The sequence below is a fragment of the Balaenoptera acutorostrata genome, chromosome 3 (assembly GCF_949987535.1).
Source record: "Balaenoptera acutorostrata chromosome 3, mBalAcu1.1, whole genome shotgun sequence".
In the NCBI taxonomy this organism is placed as follows: Eukaryota; Metazoa; Chordata; class Mammalia; order Artiodactyla; family Balaenopteridae; genus Balaenoptera; species Balaenoptera acutorostrata.
The window spans coordinates 172,275,019-172,289,407 of NC_080066.1; the positions used below are offsets into that span (position 1 = coordinate 172,275,019).

Below are 14,389 nucleotides of genomic sequence, written 5' to 3' on the forward strand. Positions count from 1 at the left end.
CCATTTTGCAAAGAGGGCATCCACCTAATGCATAATCTCTTGATTCTTGCCCCCAGGCATACCCATTTCAAAAAAAAAAAAAAAAATGACAGTAATAACAGAAAGGGAACAAAAAAACCTCTCTACATTTTCCCCCTAGTGCTAATTGCCTTCTGTCTTTGTTTGGCCTGCAGAAGCCCTTTGGTTTTTTGGAGGAGCCCTTATCTCTTGGCCTGTTTGTCTTATTGTTCTGCCCTGAATTATTTGTAAAGATATTTATGTAATACAATAATAAAGTCACCTGGCTATTTTTGTTTACTATCAAGTGAAGTTAAAGGGCTGCTGCTCTGTTCTTCTCATCACTCAAGTTCTGTGTGGTCACTGAGAACATGCTCCTAAGTTAGTTAAAAACTGTAAGGAAATGCAGTTTTGTTTTATTTTTACCCCCGTCTTTTTTTTTTATTGAAGTATAGCTGTTGTACAATATTATATGTTACAAGTGTACAGTATAGTGATTCACAATATTTAAAGCTTATACTCCGTTTATAGTTATTATAAAGCACTGGCTGTATTCCCTGTGCTATACAGTATATTCTTGTAGTTTATTTTGTACCTAATAGTTTATACCTCTTAATCCCCTCCCTCCTTTCCTCTCCCCACTGGTAACCATTGGTTTGTTCTCTACATCTGAGTCTGCTTCTTTTTTGTTATAGTCACTAGCTGGTTGTATTTTTCAGATTTCACATGTAATACCATACAGTATTTGTCTTTGTCTGACTCAGGAAATGAAATTCTAAAAGGAGCCTTTGATAGAATTCTGACCTTCACTGTCTTTTTTTTTTTTCCTTAATTTATTATTATTTATTTATTTATTTTTCGCTGTGTTGGGTCTTTGTTGCTGCATGCAGGCTTCCTCTAGTTGTGGCGAGCGGGGGCTACTCTTCGTTGCGGTGTGCGGGCTTCTCATCACGATGGCTTCTCTTGTTGCGGAGCACGGGCTCTAGGTGCGCGGGCTTCAGTAGCTGTGGCCTGTGGGCTTCAGGAGTTGTGGCTCACGGGCTCTAGAGTGCAGGCCCAGTAGTTGTGATGCACGGGCTTAGTTGCTCTGCAGCATGTGGGATCTTCCTGGACCAGGGCTCAAACCCATGTCCCCTGCATTGGCAGGCAGATTCTTAACCACTGTGCCACCAGGAAAGTCCTTCACTGTCTCTTGGGAATCCAGATTTGCCCCAACTTCCCAGTGTCTGCAGCCTGGCATGGACACTGAGAAAGCCTCAGCCAGATAGCCTGTGTTTTCCTATCTGACTTTAATTTCAGCCAGTCTCTGTACCATTGTCCATAGAAACCCTGTTCATGAAAGTCCAGTGTTGTACTCGGCCCTATAGACAGAAATAGGGAGGCCAGAAGGAGCTGCCAGCTTTACCAGGGACCTGGCATTGAGAGCTTCCTCTGGGCCAGGCCCCTGCCGGGTGGGTGGGTATAAGCTGGTTCTGCTGTTTCCAGAGGAAGGTGGAAACTGGGGCAGGAGTTTAGGAGATTGGAGGGCAGGGCCCGAGAGGGAGTTTTAGAAGTTGTCAATCCAGAAATGACCGTGGAAGTTACGAGCATAGATGAGATTTTCAGGAGGTTATAGAATGAAAAAGAGGGGAAAGCTCCATCTTGAAGACCTAGATTTGTGATAGAAAGAGGAGTGCAGCTGGCAGCAAGCAACCATGACATCAAAGAAGCCGCTTAGTCAGAAACTGGAGGAAATCACTGAAATGAAGGGAAAGAGTTTCAGAGACGGGGGACTGGGCAAGAGCAGCCACTCTGCAGAGAAGCCAGTGCGGGCGTCGGGGGGATGGATGGGGCTGAAGAAAAGCCACCTGTGGGCTCTGATGATTAAAGTGGCACTAGGGCCTTTGGGGCACGACTGCTAATCTTCTGTCTCTATGGACCTGCCTATTCTGGACGTTTCACATAAATGGAATCAGACAGTAAGTGACCTTTTGTGTCTGGCTGTATATAGTCTTTACACTATTCCTATATTAGCTTTATGCCTTAGGTATTATTACTCCCGTTTTGCAGATGGGAAAAATAAGGCCTGGAGCAATTGTGCTGCTCAAGGTCACAGAGCCAGGATCAGAAACCTGGGCTCACACTCATCTTTGGCTCAAAATGGCATCAATATTTCTAAACAGCTCTGCACTTTAGGTGTTTAGACAGACAGCCTGCTGTGTTTTGCAGACTGGGGCTGGGGAGAATCCAGTTATAATGCTTAAAAGCAATTTATAACGATGAGACAAAAAGATAGAAATGAATGCTTGTCTTCTTTTGTTTGAGTAGTTAAGGGGCTTCCTTTCTTCTTTTGTCCCCTCACATGACTCTTGCAAACAGCTAACTTTAAGATATTTTAAAGACTGAGGAAAGAGAGAAAGGGAAATCCTGAAATTAGTCATTCAAAGATTAATGCAATGAGAGGGTGCACTTCTTATCAGAATGAATATTTTATTTGAGTGTATCTGAATTTTATACTAGGAAATAGAGAGATAAAGATAGTTTTACACGGGTTACAATTCAGTGACAGGAATATTTCCTTATAGTTTAATCTTTGGAGCCTTTAAAAATGTTTTCCTTGTCTATTAAATTGTATCGTATAGATGATAAAAAGATTAGAGAACTTTGGATCGTATTGTACTGCAGAACCTGCTTTTATCAAAGTGCTCAATCTTAAAATACAACTGAAAAAGTCAGCCCCCTTGAAGTCCTGTTTAACCGTGCGTGGATGGAAGTTTAGAAATATTTCAATACAATTGCCAAGAGGCTTACAATGAAGAAGAATTTTTTAGAATAGGCTAAGGGAAATGTTCACATCACGGTTTCAGAAGTGAACTTAAAAGCATCCACCTGTAAACTGCAAGAGGTCAAGTTTGTGTTCTTGTTTGGTTCCCTTGACGACCAAAAGGTGTGGCTGAGAACCCCTGGGTAGTACTGGCTGCGCTGCGTGTGATAGGTCAGGAGTGTATGCCTGTGTGTGTGTGTGTGTGTGTGTGTGTGTGTGTGTGTGTGCGCGTGTGTGCGTGTGTGTAGATGTGACTCCCCTGCCACCCCCCTGCCCCTCTTCCTCTAGTGTTTCCATCCCACAAAAGATGGTATGAGGATAAAAGACCTCAGTTTTCAATTCAGGCCCACCTGGATCCATTCCCTGCCTTACTGCCTAATTGCTTTCTGACTTTGGGAAAGTTACGTAAACTTCTTTGAACTGCTGTAAAATGCAAAAATACCAGTCTTGCAAGATGAATATAATTATATGTAAAGATTAGATGACGATCTGCGTATTGTCCCTGGCACTTAGTAGGTGCTCCGAGTGTAGCTGCCATGACCACTGCTTCCCCTCCAGGGGAGGCAGCATGATGGGAGAGAAGAGTATGGATCTTGGAGCTGGCCAGTCTTGGCTGCAAAGGCCAACCTCTGCCGTCCACCAGCTGCGTGATTTCAAGCAGCTTATCCGATTGTTCAAGCCTTTCCAGCCAGTAAAGCAGATAGTAGTGCTTCATGGGATTTTGTGAGAATTAGAATAGTGTATGTACAGGGCTAGCACAGTGCCTGGTGATTACTGTGTTCAGTGAATAGAATTCATTATGTTTATGATAGCATTTCTGCGATTTCCTGAGGTTTTCAATTCCTCCCACCCCCAGACAACAACATAAAAAAAAAAAAAAATCCTTGCCCAGTTGAACTGATGTTACATCTTCAGGAATGTTTAAGACTGTTTTCAGCCTCTCTGAAGCTCCTGCTACATGAAGGCAAATGTCCACAAGATATGCACAGGAGGAGGAGAACTTGAGCCCTCACCAGCTGTTCTCACGGACGCTTTTGAGTGACTAAGATCTTGCAGAAATGTGACACAGAAGAAGAAGTTTCCTTGGGGATGGGTTGGAATAGTTTGTGATCTGTATTCCTGTTTCTTCCTCTTAGTGTCTTGATGGTGCCAGAATACGAACTATTTGCAAAGATTCGTTTCAAAGATGGGAGGGGGCTTCCCTGGTGGCGCAGTGGTTGGGAGTCTGCCTGCTGGTGCGGGGGACACGGGTTCGAGCCCTGATCTGGGAGGATCCCGTATGCCGCGGAGCAACTGGGCCCGTGAGCCACAATTACTGAGCCTGCGCGTCTGGAGCCTGTGCTCCGCAATAAGAGAGGCCGCGATAGTGAGAGGCCCGCGCACCGCGATGAAGAGTGGCCCCCGCTTGCCACAACTAGAGAAAGCCCTCACAGAAAAGAAGACCCATACAGTCAAAAATAAATAAATAAATAATTAAAAAAAAAAAAAAGATGGGAGGGAGGGAGAGGGAGAGAAAGAAGGAAAGACATACTTGCAGTGATAAAGAACTATAGAACTTTGTTTAAAGGATCTTCTTGAACTTGTCCCCTGCTTCACGGTCACTGTAGCGCACATGGTTGGCCCCTCTTTGGGCTGTGATTTTTTTTTTTATGCGGCATGCTCAGGATGATCGCATTCTGCTTATTGGATACGCCTTGCAGGGAGGTGTTAGAACCACAGGTCTGTGCCTGATGACACCTGCCAGTAGGGCTACTGTAACCCAGTGTCTTGGCTATGGAGTCATTTCCTACACGTTGGACAAGATTCTGAGGACATTGTGACAAGAGACAAAAAGCCTGTGACATATAGAAAGGCCAGTTCTGCATTTATCATTTGTGTGTACCATATTTCTCAGACTTTGAGAGACTTCATTTTTTAAGTTTTGCCATGGTTGGGAAATGAAACATTATGAATGAAGTTTTCACTTTTAAACTTTTGCAGCTGTTGTAGGCCCTGATTGGGGTGCTCACAGGGACGGCATGGGTACCAATAGCCATATCAGGGCATGAGTGGCATCTTTTTTCTCTTGTGGGGCCCACTGTTCGCTCCCCCAACATGATATTGCAACATAATATTACAAATGAGAGGTGCCAACTTTTTACAGGAGCTCCCTGGCCTCTGCGATTGGTTGAGAGATAGGCACATGACCCAGCCCAGGCCAGAGTTCTACCCTGGTCTTTCTTCTGTTGGGTATGGGAGCTCTAAAGGATGTGCTGTCATCACAAGGCCTTCCATGTATCAATAGAACTGACCAGTGTACAAGAAATGGCACCAGCGCAAAGAAGCAGAGACAAGGGACCACTCTACTACTGTCCTTCCTGTGGTTCGATTAGATGAGCTCATAAATTCTCCTTTTTACTTAACCCAGCTTGACGTGGGTGTTTTTGTCTGTGTATGTATGTGTACATCCAAGAGTCCTGACTAATAAAGAATCTCTAAGTGAATAGCATCCATTCAGCTAAATATATATCACTGATGATTTCTGTGTGTCAGTGAAATTCCAACCTCCCCATTGTCCTAGGATGCCCACTTAGTGGTTTGGCTGTCATTTGAAAGAAGATGAGCTTGGAGAGCTTTCCAGAGATGGTGAGTTGAGTTAAACAGACAAAGTCGGATCATGGTAATAATAATACCTATTCTCTCTGTTCCCCCAACTCAGCTTTGCCTTTGGTGGGAATAGGCTCGGAGAGGGTCAGATTGAATTTACAGAGGGGCTGCCTGCAGCCTCTTGGGCTACAAACTTTGACTCTAGCGTTTTCCCAGTGTACCCAGAAGAAGTTACGAGCAGCACTGTAATGAGACCAGCTTGCATCACGTGACCATCTGGAACCAGTACCGTAATCAGAGGAATGGGAGGCGCCGGTTGGTTTACACGGGGGGTGGAAGCGTCACTTGGAAGCACATGGACGGATGGGGAGATGGAAGGGTCTCCAGATTGCAAGTCAGGGTCAGTTCCCAAAGAGGGGGAAAGGAACTGTCCGTGACAACAGCACAACCATTGAAAAAAACCAGGCAATGGACAAGAAAATGTTAGGTTACATATGCGAGTATTCGTGGCCATCAAGTGGGAGGTCGAAGGCTGAGTGCACATCTTCCCCTCTGAGACTCTTCTTTGCCCAAGAAGGGCCATCATCCATGAGGGTACAGGTGCCAAGGTCTCAGGGCATATGGTGGTGTCGGGCAAGCTAAGTAATTTCCCAGAGGCCCAGGATCTTAGGCAATGATGACATTCACCTTCCCTGGCAAAGTGGGGGTCGGTGAAATGCATTACCTTAACCAGACTTGCCTCATTGGTGACAAAGGACAGACAGAAGATGGGATACAGCTTCCCTTTGTTGAGGATTAACCTTAAGCAACCAACCTCGGGATGTTTGAGAAGTTCTCTCAGCAGCCAGAGTTGATCCCCAGGATCCTCACTTCAGAATACAGGATGCTTGGGCAGTTAATGTATTAATCAGCTAGGGCGGCCACAACAAAATACCTCAGACCGAGGGGCTTCTGCAACACAGATTCATTTTCTCACCGTTCTGGAGGCTGGGAGTCGGCAGGCTTGATTTTTCCCGGGCCTCTCCCTGGCTTGCAGGTGGCCACCCTCTCTCTGTGTCCTCACATGGCCTCTCCTTTGTACGTGTGCTTCCTCTGGTCTCTCCCTCTTCTTAGAAGGACACCAGTCCTATCGGATTAGGGCCCTGTTAGGGTCCTGTTGCATTAGAGCCTCACTCTTACTTCTCGTTTAATCTTAATTACCTCTTTAAAGGCTCTGTATCCAAATTCAGTCATATTGGGGGTTAGAGTTTCAACATATGAATTTGGAGAGGGGGACACAATTCAGCCCATAATAGTGAATTACATGCATACATTTCACGAACATTCCTTAATTTCCTACAATTTGCCAGGTACCCTAGCTGTGACATCGCAGTCTAGCTGGGAGACAGAATCACTAAGAAGCCTGGGTGGTTTGTGCCACTGTAGAAGGGCTCAGATTCTGTGGGGAGGAAGTCAGGAGTCAGGGAACACTTCGCTGAGGGGTGCTGCTTGTGTAGGGCAAGGCTCTTGGCCCTGCAGCTCCTAAATCTGCCCATATGGACTCCTTGACACGGTTAACTGTGCCCTTCTCCATCACAGTGTCGCTCCGGGCCTCAGTACCAAAGATGCGTCATATTACATCAATGGCAGAAACGCTCACTTAGCCAAGCTTACAAAGTCATGATACCCACCCCAAAGGAACAGGTCATTAACAAGTGCACAGACAGTCATATGTGACATACGTGCCTTCGAAAGCAGTGGCGAGATACGATGATCCAGGATGGAGATGGGAAAGTCACCATGTCCGTTTCAGGTAGCTTCCCTAATTCCTTGCAGGAAAGAAGATGGGGAGATGAAAGAAAAGTGTTCCGGGCAGAATTGTGGGGAGATTCTGAGAAAGGTAGTAGAAGATCGGTTTGACTCTGAAGAGAAGGGAGTGGCTAGGTAGTGGTGTTATAGTTTTCATGGACTTTCAAAAGCTATTCACGTTTATAAAAATGCACTGCTCTTACACACTCATCCTCTGAATCAAAATTTCAGTATATTCGACAAAACCTTGTACACAGAGCTACAGAACTTTTTGCACATCTAATTCCTCTACTTGTTCAGAAGCTTCTTAGAACCTTGAAATAGATCCCCTGCCTGAGGGCCAGTTCCTCTCTTGTTTTTCAAATGAGGAACTTTTCTGATCACCTTGACCTCTTCCCTCAGTTAACGTGTCTTCCCAGAAAGTACATAGATTATTCTGCTGCCTTAGGTCATTGTGCCTAATTTGAGTTTTTCCTCTTCCTTTTTTTTTTTTTTTTGTGGAGGAGTGTAAAGATGATGCAGAATGTATCTAAAAGTTGTGGGATGATGTGGTTGAAGTGATTAAATTCTTCCTGTTAAAACAACTATTTTTCATTTTGGCAACATACCAAACCTAAAAAGAACAACCAATTTACTTTAAAAAAAAAAAAAAAAAAAAAGACAGTTAAGACAAAGGATACTAAGCCAAGGAGAGGCAATACAGGTAATGCATTTGGAGGTCTAGGTCCAGGCCAACTCTCAGAGCTGCCTCTGTTTTCAGCCTCTGTTCTCACCGCTGCTCTCCCCCTCCCTTCCCTCAAAGATGAAGCCCACCTGCTTCCCTCAAGTCTTACCTCAGCCACCCCTCCCGCTACCCAGGGCAGAGAAGCCCATCTATTTATGGTCGCCCCCTATTTCCATCTCATATGCTGTTTTCTTCTGATTTTTATTTTTATTAGGCAAACAATCCATACTCGTGAAAACAATTATAAAATGGAAGGTTGTGGGGTGGTTTAGCAGCTTCTTCACAGCCAGCTCTGTGATTTTAGTGAGGATTTAAGGCCCAGTTTAGTTTCACATGTACAGCTTTTGGGCTGTCCCTTTCGTGGTTCAATTGTAAGCAACGTCTCCCATCACAGATTAGGGGGTAAAGATTTAGAAGGAACTAATATGTAACCTCTCAGTAAATCAGTTGATAAGACTTAGGAAGTCATTTTAACTTATATTATTAACCTCACACTTTGAAGTTGTCTAAATTGGCTGAAAATAAGTATTCTTGGTGCCTTATTCGTTTATCCTTGCAAACCTTTGTCATGTTTTCTCGTAGTCGTTTCCAGTGATAAGCCTGTGTGTGTGTTGTGTGTAATTGTGAGCAATGTACAAGCTTAAATAACGTGCTGACACCACTGTTTCCAAGTTGGTATTCATTAGGCCGTTTCCTCCTGGGCTAGGGCTGCACTAATCCTGACAGCGGCTGCCAGGAGAAAACCTCATGGATCCCACACCGCACCTTAATAACAGCATCCGTGACCTGCAGTCTCAAGTACAGAATGGGAACCCCAGAGCTAGGAAATGTAGTTGTATATTTTAATGAACTGCTGCCCCTGCTAAAGAGGCTTCTTTCACTTTTGTGCTCTACAGAAAGACCAAGGGGGGTAGGAGGGACAAAGCTTTGAATAACTGCTTTCTAACACCGAATGTGGCCAACAGGACAGAGAACATCACAAATCTAGGCAGGTGTGAGGTACAGTGGCTGAGGATTTCCTGCTCCCCCTGCATGCCCTTTCTTGCCTCCAAAGTCCAATCAAGTGATCCTGGGAAAGAAATACGCCTGGGTTGAGGAGGGTGGTTTTGAAAGAAAAAGCTACCAAGACATTAAAGCAGGGTGAATGAAGGGTAGGCAGGATGAAAGTAACTAAGTAACCTGGCTCAGAACTCTCAAAAGCTTCTAGCAGCTTGATGACAATTACAGGATTTATTTCAGTCTGTGGTACATCATTTGAAGACAATATTACTTCATGTTGTTACAAACTGTATGTATAGTGTGTATGTGTTTGTGGGTGTGTATATAAATAATATATATTATATATATGAGAGATGTAGTGACTTTTGATACGGGTTTGGTGCAGGTGAATTTATTACTGAGCCAAGTGAGGCACATACTGAGTCAGTAGTTCGAGTCCAGGGCATTCAGTACTTTTTCTGATTTCCATGTGTGTATAGTGCCTGTCCCATGCGGTATTGTCAGTGTCATGTCAAATCCAGAACTCACAAAGCAGAGCCAGCGATATTTTATTTGTAGACAATCAACTAGAATCTATAAAATTATTACTGGCAGGTGATTATAATTCCAGATCCCTAACACTAGCAAAAGGAAACCCAGAGCATCTTGATAAGAAGTTTTCTGTTTTTGTTTTGTTCCTGGAAGTCAGTAGAATAGCAGTTGTATGTGGTTATATTAGTGTCAAGATACTTAATTTGCTGACCTTATTATTTCAGAAAAAAAAAAAAATTGTATGTATTATATTTGTGGGAAGTTAAAATAATGCTTTGAGATTTTTATCAAATATGGAGAGTAGTTATTTATGAAAAACAAAGAAATGTCTATTTTTGTTTCTTTGTTCCCAATTAATGTAGATAAATTTTAAAGTGCATTAAAGCAATGGTAAAGCAAATAAGATGCTGTACAAGTATTTTTCTCATGCTTTCATGGAGAGACACTGTTTTCTAAGAGTATCTGAAGGAGGTATGTGCATTCTAACTTCATGATCAGATTTCTCAGATGTACTTTGAATATAAGTGGCAACGTTTTTATGGATAACAAAATCAAAGAAATTCCAATCACCAGAAGGAGAACTAATGAAAACATGTTTTACCTGAATATACTTCATAGGTTTCTCCTGCTGATCCTGTGATTGTTTCATGATTCACTTGAAGAAATGAAGGAAAATACACATAAGAACAGAGACATTACCTGAGATTGTGTTCTATTTTATCAACCCTCCATCTATACTCTGTACTGAAGCAATTTGGATAGAAGTGCTGCTGTTGTTGTGTGTGTCTGGTTTGCAGTCAGAAACTCCCAAAACTTCATCATTCAGCAGTTAGATCCACAACTTTGTATTAAGGTCTAAATACAAGTCAGGGAACCCAGATAAGATAAGAGGCTATATGGTTCTCCCTCTGTATTTGTGGGTAATTGGTTCCAGTAGTCTCCCTCCCCCCCCGTGCCACCCCATACCAAAATCCATGGATGCTCAAGTCCCTTATATAAAACGGTGCAGTATTTACATATAACCTACGCACAATCCTCCCATCTTCCCCCGCACCCTCCTTTATACTTTAAGTCATGTCTAGATTACTTATAACACCAAATACAAATCCTAAGTAAGTAGTTGTAAATATAATGCAAATGGTTGGTGGTGTGCAGCAAATTCAAGTTTTGCTTTCTGTAACTTTCTGAAATTTTTTTCCCTAAATATTTTCAGTCCATGGTTGGTTGAATCCACTGATGCAGAACCTGTGGATACGGAGGGCCAACTGTAAATTGATTTAGAGTTGGCACTTCCCTGACAATCTGGCCCGATGCTTAGTAAACCTGAGATAGTTAAGTTAGCATCAAAGTGAGTACTATGAGCATTATTAGATTGGTACATGTTAGGGCATTTGGGAGAACAGAAAATACAGCAGTTGAGCTGGATCCTGGTGCAAGAGCCGCTGTGCCTGACCCGTACAGGTCTCTAGTGGGCATGTCTTCCCAGTGCTTTCTCGTTGTTCATTCCCCCCAGTGGAAAAGGGGGGCACTGCTGGACTTAGGAAGTTGGAGAAATAGGTAATAATGCTTCTTTTAGTGATTTAGTTACAGAGCTCTTACGTGCAACAGAATGAGAGGAAGTAGAATGGTTCTGTGCATAGATTTGGGAGCTAGACTGATTAGGGATTCAACTCCCAGCTCCATCATTCATGGGCTGTTGATCCTGAACAAATTACTTAAGCTCTTAGTACTTCATTTGTGTACTGCATCTTAGTACTTTCTCATCTGTGAAAGGGGGATAATGATAGTACTTATAGTTTAGGGTTGAGAAGATCTAAAAGATTCAATCAGGTTAAGGTAAGTAAAACAAGGAGGAAGCAGCCATTCAGGCATGGAATGGAAAGGGAATTGAAAGACTAGTTTTCAAATTTGTGTCTGCATAAGAATCATTTGGGGTTCCTATTAGAAATGTAGATTCCCAGGCTTCAGCTCCAGGAATTGAGATTAATTTGGGATCCAAGAATTAGGTCTTTTGGTTCTGTTTTAGTAAACTTTTAGAATTATTTTAGGTTTACAGAAAAGTTGCAAAGATATATCCATTTTGCCTTAATAGTAACATATTATCATAGCACATTTGTTAAACTAAGAAGTCAACATTAACGCACTACTGTTAACTCCAGACTTCATTTGGATTTCACCAGATTTTCCACTGATGTTCTTTATCTGTTCTAGGATTCCACATTGCATTTAGAGAAGCTTCATTTCTTACAGGGACTTTCAGCCCATGAGAGGCAGGTGGTCTGGAGACCACATCTTGAGAAACACTAGGACATGTCAAGGGCTGAGGAAGGTCAAATTGCCCCATCCTCACCACCATCCTGGTGGTGGGGGTGTTGGATATAGAAATTTGATTTGAAGAGTTGGGATGGAATCCTCTCCCTTAGATGAGAGGGGTTACCTTAAGAAGTGAGGCATCTATTCCTAATGCCAGATGAAATGAGTTTTGGAATTTGGAAGGTGGGGTTGCTGCCTAGCCTGAGGAGATACATCTAGGGTTGTGGGCAGATCAGGGGAGTGAGTGCAGCAAATTGGGAACAACTACTTTGTGGGAACACAGGAGGGCTCAAGTAGTTGATTAAAGGGGATTACAAGGGGCCAGTTAGCCCGTGAGCCATATAAATCCTGTATGTCCTGGAACCTGGTGATAGTGTTTTAGAAATGGGTCACAGTAGTAACCAACATCAAGCACTGCCACATTGGACACGAGCAGAGAGTCAAAGGGTGAAGCTGAGATGACCTTGTTGAGAGAGGGCAGTGGGAGGTGGACAAAACACTGATGCCCTGCGTTTGGAAGAGTCGGTTCCCACAGTGAGGAGATCAAGGGCCACCATCTGGGGAGCTAGAAGTAAAGGTCAGTAGAATTGAGAACGGTAAGATGAAGGAATAGATGTTGTAAGAAAAAGCTAGCAGAGTAATTTGAGGTCTTGAAGTAGAGATCGACATATTCTTGAGGACCTTAGGTCCTGAGGCTGTCACTGACTTTCTCTAATCACATTCAAATTATTTAGCTGCCCTCATAGTAGTTAAGTAATCACCTAACCTGTTCCTTTTTTTTTTAAAGAACATTAACCTCTTTTCATTTGACTCTGGATTTCTCTTAATTTCTATACTACTTCACTTTCCTGGTTCTTTCTGCATGTTAGAGATCCTAAACCATAAACTGGTATTCATAACATTTCTTTCACATGAAGTACCTGTTATCTCATCTGCCAAACCCATTTAAAATGGACTAGTGGAAATTGCCTCAGAAGCCAAACAGATTGCACCTGTGTACAAGGGACCAGGTGTCTCTGAAGGGCTCCTAGATCTTTTGTATTCTTGCTGGCACGGTGTCAGGCTGGCCAGGCTGGTGAGTGGCTAACAGTTCAGATTTTAGGTGATCTAATCCTTAACTTGATAGATGCTGGGTGTAATCTACAGATTCTGCATAGAAATTAGCACTTACCCCTGGGAGAGCCCCTACCAGCTGTCAAGTGCTTTACCAAATAGCTCTATACTCAAGAATGCGGCTTCTGGGTGAGGGAACAGTCGTAGTCATTTTACATGGGGTTAGAGAGAAGTCTTGGGTGATGAAAGATTTTAGCTAACCTACACGCTATAGGTAAACATTTCCAAAAACATTGCATAACCTGAATACAGAGTGAATTGTTTTCCAGTAAATACTGGCTTCAGCATTTTTCAAAAATCAAGGAATGGTATATTTTATAGAATGGGAAAACTAAGAAATGAAATTTGACCTGTTGTAAAAGTAGGATTTAGTGCTGTTGAATTTCAATAATGGGCATACAGGGTACATTAGGAGTAAATGTGAAAGAATAGGGTCATGATGGACTCTGATACAGGGTGGAAAACATTTCTCTTAACCAGAAACACTGGGCCCTAAGAAGTTGTCTTAGGGTCAACCACATGAACTTAACATGCAAAAATGGCAATTTAATTTGGTTCAAACATACATTTCAAACTTTTGTCTTTTCCTTGTAAAGAATAAAGTTCAGTTCACGGTATACCAGAGTTAAAATTGCACAGATGTCAGTATTCCAATAGAGAAAAATCATTTTTTTAAAAAAGCGAAAAAATAAAATTTGAGTTCAGGTAGTCAGATATTCTTTTATAGTCTTACTACTTTAGGGAACAAACCCTTCCTAGGTATAAAAATCTGGAAAAAAATGCCATAGTTGCCACCCTATTAATAACTAGTTTCCATGCCCCATATTTGTTGGAGAACCTACTTTGTGATGTTTAAATTTTTACCTTAAGTTGCCTCAATTTCCCATTTATTAAAATGGCTGTATTGCCTCTAGAATTAAAGCTGAAGGGGAAAAGCAATTTTTAGCGATTCCCCTTATTCTACCAACTTGTTCTTGAAGCTACAGTCATGCCCAATGTTCCTACCCCCAATTTTTTTTTTTTTTTAAACCTTCGACCGGGCTTCCCTGGTGGCGCAGTGGTTGAGAATCTGCCTGCTAATGCAGGGGGACACGGGTTCGAGCCCCGGTCTGGGAGGATCCCACATGCCGCGGAGCAACTGGGCCCGTGAGCCACAACTACTGAGCCTGCGCGTCTGGAGCCTGTGCTCCGCAACAAGAGAGGCCGCGATAGTGAGAGGCCCGCGCACCGTGATGAAGAGTGGCCCCCGCTCGCCGCAACTAGAGAAAGCCCTCGCACAGAAACGAAGACCCAACACAGCCAAAATAAATAAATAAATAAATTTAAACCTTCGACCACTCGAGATAGGTCAGCATTTCTGCTTAGTAACTGGCATATTACTACGCGGTGCAAACTATTGATATAAACAGTGACTTGTGATAGATTTTTTTCCCCTTCTGTACTAAATCAGATCATTTCTCCTCATCAGCAACTTCACAAGAACAAAGTTAAAGATGTGACCTTAGGAAGGTAACTAAGGTGGATGAAATACTACG

General features: G+C 42.9%; 1 protein-coding gene across 2 annotated transcripts in view; it reads left to right on the forward strand.

Moving 5' to 3' along the window:
* The window catches only part of LOC103019590 (EF-hand calcium-binding domain-containing protein 11-like), a 238,117-nt gene that overhangs the window by 210,930 nt on the left and 12,798 nt on the right, over positions 1 to 14,389 (forward strand). The gene's annotated exons all lie outside the window — the stretch shown is intronic.